This window comes from Lolium rigidum, chromosome 6 (assembly GCF_022539505.1).
Source record: "Lolium rigidum isolate FL_2022 chromosome 6, APGP_CSIRO_Lrig_0.1, whole genome shotgun sequence".
NCBI classification, from domain to species: Eukaryota; Viridiplantae; Streptophyta; class Magnoliopsida; order Poales; family Poaceae; genus Lolium; species Lolium rigidum.
In genome coordinates this window covers 208,321,301-208,330,706 of record NC_061513.1, presented here as the reverse complement: position 1 = coordinate 208,330,706, position 9,406 = coordinate 208,321,301, and the positions used below count along the sequence as shown (strand labels likewise).

Below are 9,406 nucleotides of genomic sequence, written 5' to 3'. Positions count from 1 at the left end.
CGTAAAGACGAATTTTAAAGTGGCACCAGCCTTGCTCAGATGAAAATGCCCAAATTTAATGAAAGTTGCGTACATATCTGAAGATCACGCACGTAAATTGGCAGATTTTTTTGATTTTTCTACAGGGACTACTGCTCAAATTCGTGACAGCAAGAAATCTGTTCCTGCGCAGCAATCCAAATCTAGTATTGGCTTTACTATCAAAGACTTTACTTGGCACAACAATATAATAAAATAAAGATAAGGAGAGATTGCTACAGTAGTAAACAAATTCCAAGACTCAAATATAAAATAAAGTGCAGAAGTAAAATAATGGGTTGTCTCCCATAAGCGCTTTTCTTTAACGCCTTTCAGCTAGGCGCTGAAAGTGTGAATCAAGTAACATCAAGAGACGAAGCATCAATATCATAATTTGTTCTAATAATAGAATCATAAGGTAACTTCATTCTCTTTCTAGGGAAGTGTTCCATACCTTTCTTGAGAGAAAATTGATATTTAATATTACCTTCCTTCATATCAATGGTAGCACCAACAGTTCGAAGAAAAGGTCTTCCCAATATAATGGGACAAGATGCATTGCATTCAATATCCAAGACAACAAAATCAACGGGGACAAGGTTATTGTTAACCATAATACGAACATTATCAATCCTCCCCAAAGGTTTCTTTATAGCATTATCAACAAGATTAACATCCAGATAACAATTTTTCAATGGTGGCAAGTCAAGCATATCATAAATTTTCTTAGGCATAACAGAAATACTTGCACCAAGATCACATAAAGCATTACAATCAAAATCATTGACCCTCATCTTAATGATAGGCTCCCAACCATCTTCCAACTTCCTAGGAATAGAGGTTTCAAGTTTTAGTTTCTCTTCTCTAGCTTTTATGAGAGCATTTGTAATGTGTTTTGTGAAGGCCAAATTTATAGCACTAGCATTGGGACTTTTAGCAAGCTTTTGTAAGAACTTTATAACTTCAGAGATGTGACAATCATCAAAGTCTAAACCATTATGATCTACAGCAATGGGATCATTGTCCCCAATATTTTGAAAAATTTCAAGCAGCTTTATCAATTTCAGCTAGCTTTAGCAGTTTCAGGTAATTTTGCACGCTTTGCACTAGGAGTAGTAACATTGTCAACACCAATTATTTTAACATTGATAGTAGGAGGTGTAGCAACATGTGAATCATTAACATTACTAGTGGTGGTAATAGTCCAAACTTTAGCTATATTATTCTCTTTAGCTAGTTTTTCATTTTCTTCTCTTTCCCACCTAGCATGCAATTCAGCCATCAATCTAATATTCTCATTAATTCGAACTTGGATGGCATTTTATGTAGTGACAATCTTATTATCAATATCCTTATTAGGCATAACTTTCAATTTTAAAAGATCAACATCAGAGGCAAGACTATCAACCTTAGAAGCAAGAATATCAATTTTATCGAGCTTTTCCTCAACAGCATTTGTTAAAAGCAGTTTGTGTACTAATAAATTCTTTAAGCATGGCTTCAAGACCAGGGGGTACACTCCTATTATTTTTGTAAGAATTCCCATAAGAATTACCATAACTATTACCATTAGCAGAAGGATATGGCCGTTGTTACCAGAATTATTCACTATAAGCATTGTTGTTGAAATTATTATTTTTAATGAAATTCACATCAACATGTTCTTCTTGGGCAACCAATGAAGCTAAAGGAACATTATTAGGATCAACATTAGATCTACCATTCACAAGCATAGACATAATAGCATCAATCTAATCACTCAAGGAGGAGGTTTCTTCAACAGAATTTACCTTCTTACCTTGTGGAGCTCTTTCCGTGTGCCATTCGTAGTAATTTGTCATCATATCATCAAGAAGCTTTGTTGCCGCCCCCAAAGTGATGGACATAAAGGTACCTCCAGCAGCTGAATCCAATAGGTTCCGCGAAGAAAAATTCAATCCTGCATAAAAGGTTTGGATGATCATCCAAGTAGTCGATCCATGGGTTGGGCAATTCTTTACCAAAGATTTCATTCTCTCCCATGCTTGAGCAACATGTTCATTATCTAATTGCTTAAAATTTATTATGCTACTTCTCAAAGATATAATTTTAGCGGGAGGATAATATCTACCAATAAAATCATCCTTACATTTAGTCCATGAATCAATACTATTTCTAGGCAGAGATAGCAACCAATCTTTAGCTCTTCCTCTTAAGGAGAAAGGAAACAATTTCAATTTTATAATGTCACCATCTACATCCTTATACTTTTGTATTTCACATAGTTCAACAAAATTATTAAGATGGGCAGCAGCATCATCAGAACTAACACCAGAAAATTGCTCTCTCATAACAAGATTCAGTAAAGCAGGTTTAATTTCAAAGAATTCTGCTGTAGTAGAAGGTGGAGCAATAGGTGTGCATAAGAAATCATTATTATTTGTGCTAGTGAAGTCACACAACTTAGTATTCTCAACAGTACCCATTTTAGCAGTAGTAAATAAAGCAAACTAAATAAAGTAAATGCAAGTAACTAATTTTTTTGTGTTTTTGATATAGAGAACAACACGGTAAATAAAGTAAAACTAGCAACTAATTTTTTTGTGTTTTTGATATAGAGAGCAAACAAAGCAGTAAATAAAATAAAATAAAGCAAGACAAAAACAAAGTAAAGAGATTGGAAGTGGAAGACTCCCCTTGCAGCGTGTCTTGATCTCCCCGGCAACGGCGCCAGAAAACAGTCTTGATGCGCGTAGATGACACGTCCGTTGGGAACCCCAAGAGGAAGGTGTGATGCGCACATCAGCAAGTTTTCCCTCAGAAAGAAACCAAGGTTTATCGAACCAGTAGGAGTCAAGAAGCACGTTGAAGGTTGATGGCGGAGGAGTGTAGTGCGGCGCAACAACAGGGATTCCGGCGCCAACGTGGAACCTGCACAACACAATCACAGAACTTTGCCCCAACATAACAGTGAGGTTGTCAATCTCACCGGCTTGCTGTAAACAAAGGATTAGATGTATAGTGTGGATGATGATGGTTGTTTGCGAAGAACAAGAAAGAACAATTGCGAGTAGATTGTATTTCGGATGTAAAGAATAGGACCGGGGTCCACAGATCACTAGTGGTGTCTCTCCCATAAGATAAGCAGATGTTGGGTGAACAAATTACAGCTTGGGCAATTGACAAATAAAGAAGGCATAACAATGCACATACATATATCATGATGAGTACTATGAGATTTAATCAGTGGCATTACGACAAAGTACATAGGCCGCTATCCAAGCATGCATCTATGCCTAAAAAGTACACCTTCAGGTTATCATCCGAACCCCTCCAAGTATTAAGTTGTAAACAACGGACAATTGCATTAAGTATGGTGCGTAATGTAATCACCACAAATATCCTTAGACAAAGCATCGATGTTTTATCCCTAGTGGCAACAAGACATCCACAACCTTAGAACTTTCTCGTCACTCGTCCCGCATTTAATGGAGGCATGAACCCACTATCGAGCATAAATACTCCCTCTTGGAGTCACAAGTATCAACTTGGCCGAGCCTCTACTAGCAACGGAGAGCATGCAAGAACATAAATAACATATATGATAGATTGATAATCAACTTGACATAGTATTCAATATTCATCGGATCCCAACAAACACAATATGAAGGATTACAAATAGATGATCATGATCATGATAGGCAGCTCACAAGATCTAACATGATAGCACAATGAGGAGAAGACAACCATCTAGCTACTGTTATGGACCCATAGTCCAGGGGTGAACTACTCACACATCGATCCGGAGGCGATCATGGCGATGAAGAGACCTCCGGGAGATGATTCCCCTCTCCGGCAGTGTGCCGGAGGCGATCTCCTGAATCCCCCGAGATGGGATTGGGGGCGGCGGCGTCTCTGGAAGGTTTTCCGTATCATGGCTCTCGGTACATCGGGGGTTTCGCGACGAAGGCTTTAAGTAGGCGGAAGGGCAGGTCAGGAGGCGCCACGGGGGCCCCACACAACAGGGCCGCGCAGGCCCCCTGTTGGCCGCGCCGCCCTACTGTGGCGGTGCCCCGTGGCCCCACTTCGTCTCCTCTTCGGACTTCTGGAACCTTCGTGCAAAAATAGGACCCTGGGCGTTGATTTCGTCCAATTCCGAGAATATTTCCTTACTAGGATTTCTGAAACCAAAAACAGCAGAAAACAACAACTGGCTCTTCGGCATCTCGTCAATAGGTTAGTGCCGGAAAATGCATAAATATGACATATAATGTGTATAAAACATGTGAGTATCATCATAAAAGTAGCATGGAACATAAGAAATTATAGATACGTTTGAGACGTATCAGCAGGACAGTCCGGCGGGCTCTTTTGAAGACCCGAAACCTCACATGCCCGGGAGAGACCCCGTCTGGGCGTACAGCGGTGATGGGCTGCCCTAGGTCGGTTCGCCCGCCCCTAGGACCTCGCAAATCGAAGCTCTCCAACACAAAGAACACCGATGAACGAAGAGCAGAAAACAAGAACGAGAGAGAAAAAGTAAGGGTTTGTAGATTGGTTTTGCGATTGTGTGTTGTTGTTCAATCGTCCGTCACCCTTCATGTATATAAAGAGCGGCTGGACTTTCCGTGCAAGATAGACGGTTGGATTCACGTCACAAACCCTAATTAGGGCAACTCGAACAAGTAAACCTGAAATTTCCGTAACTGTTCGGTCAGAAACGTTCCTGCACCTTTCGTGCCATTTTTTAGGCAGTAAACGATCTCGGATCAAAATCCCGTAAACAGCAAAGTTGTTCGTCTCGCAAAAACGAAGAACTTTCATGTTGACAACTTTTTCATCTGAGCTCATCTTGATCGTTCAATTGAGGTCGCAACAAAAAAGATCAATTCCGACTTTTTTCCTCAGCCCCGGCTCGGTTCGCGCCTAACCATAGAGGCCTCTATGGTCGAGCGCCCCAGACTCGGTAATTCAGGTTTCTGCTGTATTTTGGCTCCACAAGTTGCATACTAGCTCGGATCGCGATAACTCAAAAAGCAAAATTGCTTGTCTCGACGAGACGCACAACTTTGGTATCTATAATTTTTCATTTTGAGGCCATCTTCAAATTTTCACTTTTTAAGGCAAAAACGCATGTCAACACTCTAATAGAAAGAGGATACTAAAAGATACTTTGAAGGTTGGTCACAGACTTAAGAATTCACGATACAGACTGGGCAAGCTGTCTTGATGATACATGAGGATTTGCTGAATTTTTTATCCCAATATAATTTCTGGGAGTGCGAGAAAACAAGCCAAAGTATCTTGTTCTAACACTTTGAGTTAAAACATTGATTAGAGAATTTGGAGCCTCTCTAAAACGAAGACCATATCTCTTGTGTGATAATATTGGTGCTACTTATCAGCAAATCATGTCTTTCATGCTCATAAGCTCGTTGAGATTGGCTGTCACTTTCGTTCGAGAAAGAGTTGTAGACAAGTTCATCTCCACTCATTCACAAAAGGAAATAAAGCTCATCTCCCCTAAAGATCAGGTCGTATAAAATCTTAGATATAAAGAACTTAAATGAGTTTAAACACAATGGGAAAGTTGGATTAAGAGGGGGTGTTAGAATTTTAGTACAAAGTTTACACATATCGATACGGTATAGTACACCAACTGACCATATTCTTGTATACCAGGGTGAGGGCTTTTCTCACCTAGTATAAACACGTAACCAATGCCCCCATCAGGGCTACCGAATTGATGAATCACCACACAGAGACGGGCTATCGAATTGATGAATCACTTCTATTTAAAAATTGATGAATCAGCATACAGAGACAGGGAATTCGTGAAAACACGATTTTATTTTCATTGACGGTCAGGTTGTAACTCTAGTTTTTGCATAGCCTCGTTGCGAAGTTGTCAGGGCTCATACAGATTTTTTCCGTGGTAACTTTCGTGGAGTCACGCTAGGCGCTGCCACTCATACGTCCCCGCTAGATTGGAGTCAAAAGAAAAAGATTCACCAACGAACTGATCAACGGTACGTGGAACCAGTTGAGTACAACTGATCAACGGTACATGGAACCAGTTGAGTATGTACACCAAAATAATACCGAACAGGAAAAAAAAGAACTGCAACATACCCTACAAAATTGCTGGCTGCGTAACAGCCGTAAAAGGCACCTACACCAACAGGACAACAAGAGCCCTACAGCATCGTCTACTGATCAGATTCTATAAATCTTCTCAGGTTGCGAAGGGCCTCAGCAGACAAACCCTTGCAAGATCTCAATACTACAGCATCATCTACTGATCAGATTCTAGCAATCTCCTCAGGTTGCAAAGGGCCTCTGCAGACAAGCTCTTGCAAGATCTTATCCGCCTGGATGGCGCCTGTTCCGAAGGCAGCAAGCACCCGCTGAGCTCAGAGGCAAAGCAAATGACAATCACAGTGAGATTGTCAAAGGTTTGGAGCCTCTTGGCCTCCATGGCGAGCTCCCTCGCGCACCGATCAGGGTCATCATGCCGTCGGAGCCCCTTGCGGACTAGGGTCACCGCTTGCTGGCTAGTCATGACGTCCCATATGCCATCGCAGCCTATAATGAGGAACTCATCATCCTCGGAGAGGATTGTCTGCCGAAACTCTGGCTCGGCAATGAGGGGTGACGGTGAGCCTTGAGGCATTTTCATGTCCCAATCACCTAGAGCCCGAGTCACGGAGAGTACTCCATTGAGGTAGCCATCCTCAATATATCCTCCACAATCAGTCACCCTTTGGCGCTCTGCATCATAAGTTGGCCTGTGATCGCAAGACATCTCCACAGCAATGCCTTTCCTACATAGTACTGCTCGGCAATCCCCAGCATTCGCAACCAATAACTGCCTGGGAGATGGGAAGAATATAAGGAAGTTAGCATGGACAAGTAAAACACAACCATTGTGTATCACAGACTGTAGCTATAGAGGCTTTGACTGCATGCTCATCTTACCTTCCAAAGATCAAAGCTGTAAGAGCTGTTGTTCCAGAAGATCTGCTGATGACTGAATCATCTGCAAGAGCAAGGTCTGCACTCAAGAATCCTTTGCGGATTGCATTCTCGACAGATTCCGAAAAAATCATCTTCTTCTATTGCATTTGGGAATTCTGAATCCTCAAAGAACAACCTCATGGCATGCCTTTTCATGTAGGCTGCTGCATCTGAACCCCCATGGCCATCAAAAACCTACTAACAAACAACACAATTAGTTCAGAGAGTACAGAAGAATCATATTATGACGAAAAATAATAATAGAAGGTCCTGCATACCCCATAGAAGGCATTAGGCGCTGGGCACACCAGCAGTGAGCCAAGATGGCCAGAAAGGTCATCAATTCTGATGTGTTCATCTTCCATGTACCGCCTGGGTCCAATATCAGCAAAGCTACCAGATCTAATGTTGGGGACAAAATTTAGAGTCTGCGGTGATGTCTTCAACTCCTGCATCGAGCAGACAACTGATAACTATGCTGCTGTGAACAGAGACACGCTCCACTAAACTATATCTCAGGAAAGTGTAACTTCAAGTGTTAAATTGACATTTGGGTTGCCAACCGTTACATGGCCATACATTCACAAAATAGATTCTAACGTTATGAATATCACTGAGTAAACATGCCGATACTGAATTAATAGTTAAGCATACAGATTTGTAATCCAACGCAAAAGCTACCGTGAATCACAACAACAGATAACTCAAAGTACTCCAAACAAGCTACCCTATCCTCTCATGGGCAGGAATGAAACTAGCTACGTTCCCACTTTGAGTAGACAACCGATGAATATTGACCCAACACGCCCGGCAATATAGCAGTGAAACTATCCACTGACAGTTGAAAGTACTCCAAACAAGCTACTACCACTGTACTATTATGGGCAGGAATGGAACTAGTCACGTTGGATCACACTTTGCTTAGGCGAACAATGAATATGCACCTAATTAACCCGTTCAACAATATAGCAATAAAACTATCCACGCTATGGTAGACAGATCAATGAAATGATTCCACCATCCATTTGTAATTCCAAACCCCAACCACTATCAACAGTTAATACACCGAGATCAGAAACTAGAAACAGAAAAAGGGAATTTTTTTGAATTCTTAAGCAGGTAGTTTCGTCACTTCCACAAAATCACTCTTGACTAGAACCAATTCTACAGGGACAGGTGATTTGATTTTACCTGCTGACAACGAAATTTGGCTGTTCAATCGCATACGAGAATCGCTCCTGATAATCTAAAGAATCGTACAACGCCACAAAGAATATACTAGTGATCCCTACAGAGAAGCACCCAGATTTACGACATACATCGCCATACCAATTGACTCTGGGTTACAAGAACTATATAAAACTGAATGAACAAGAAGTAAAAGGAGACCCTATCTATTCAGGTAGAATCAAGAACTCACCAGATCGGGCACCTCGAGGAGGTCCACCAGTGATTCGGCCTTGGGCGACGCCACCGTCGGCGGCGGCGACACCGCTGCCCCGACGACCACCACCTCGTCGACCCCCTTGACGGGGCACCGATGGAACGACGACTCCAACATGGGAACGACCTGATTCATGACCTCCGGGCCGGCAACCATGTCCGCCTCACCAATCAGATGCCTCCCTCCCCGACGCGTGCGGCGCAACAACCTCCCGAATCTCTCGGATCCGTCCCCTTCCTGGTCGCACCACAAAATAAAAATCCCCAACAGGCCAACGAATATCACCAAGAATTCAGCGGGAGGTCTGGGTGGCCTTTCCGCGATCCGAGAGACGCGATTTGAAGTTTTCCTGGGACACACACACGCAGACGCAGACTTTCGTGATCCAAAGCGAAAGAAGAGACGAAACGGCGGAAATTAGGAGAGAGTTACCACTATTTGTTCGCGCGTGGTGATAAAGAACGGACGGCGGGCCGGTACCCTGGGTTCAGTGGGCTGCTACCATAACCGCCACGTGTGGGTCGCACCGTGCCAGAGTTGCCCAACTCGTTTCTGTTCACACTCTGTGGTCGATGATGCGTGTACACTCACCTCACACCTGTCGTCTATACTCAGCTCACAGCTGTGACGTGTGGAGACAACATAACTAATTTTAGTGAAACATTATATCCCTTTAGCTATTTCAGCTTCTTTCCTGATTGTATGTATCTATACATGTTTTTTTTGTTGGTTTTACTCTTTTTTGTTGGTCCTCATCTAATCTACAGTACGTTTAAAAATCTAAAAGGGTTATTGCCATCGTATTGAAATGTAATCCTTTTTAGAAAGCTATATACATTTCAATTCGAGGTAAGAATCGTGAAACAAAAGGAGTAAAGTACAATAGTTAACAAATAAAGTATTATTTTGGGATAGTTAGTGTGCATCGGTGGTGCATGTATAACGCAG

The 9,406-nt window shown here is 42.0% G+C and overlaps 1 pseudogene; it reads right to left on the bottom strand.

Annotated features, from left to right (window-relative positions):
- Positions 1–5,984: 5,984 nt before the first annotated feature.
- On the bottom strand, positions 5,985–8,885 carry LOC124666850 (annotated as a pseudogene).
- Positions 8,886–9,406: the final 521 nt, after the last annotated feature.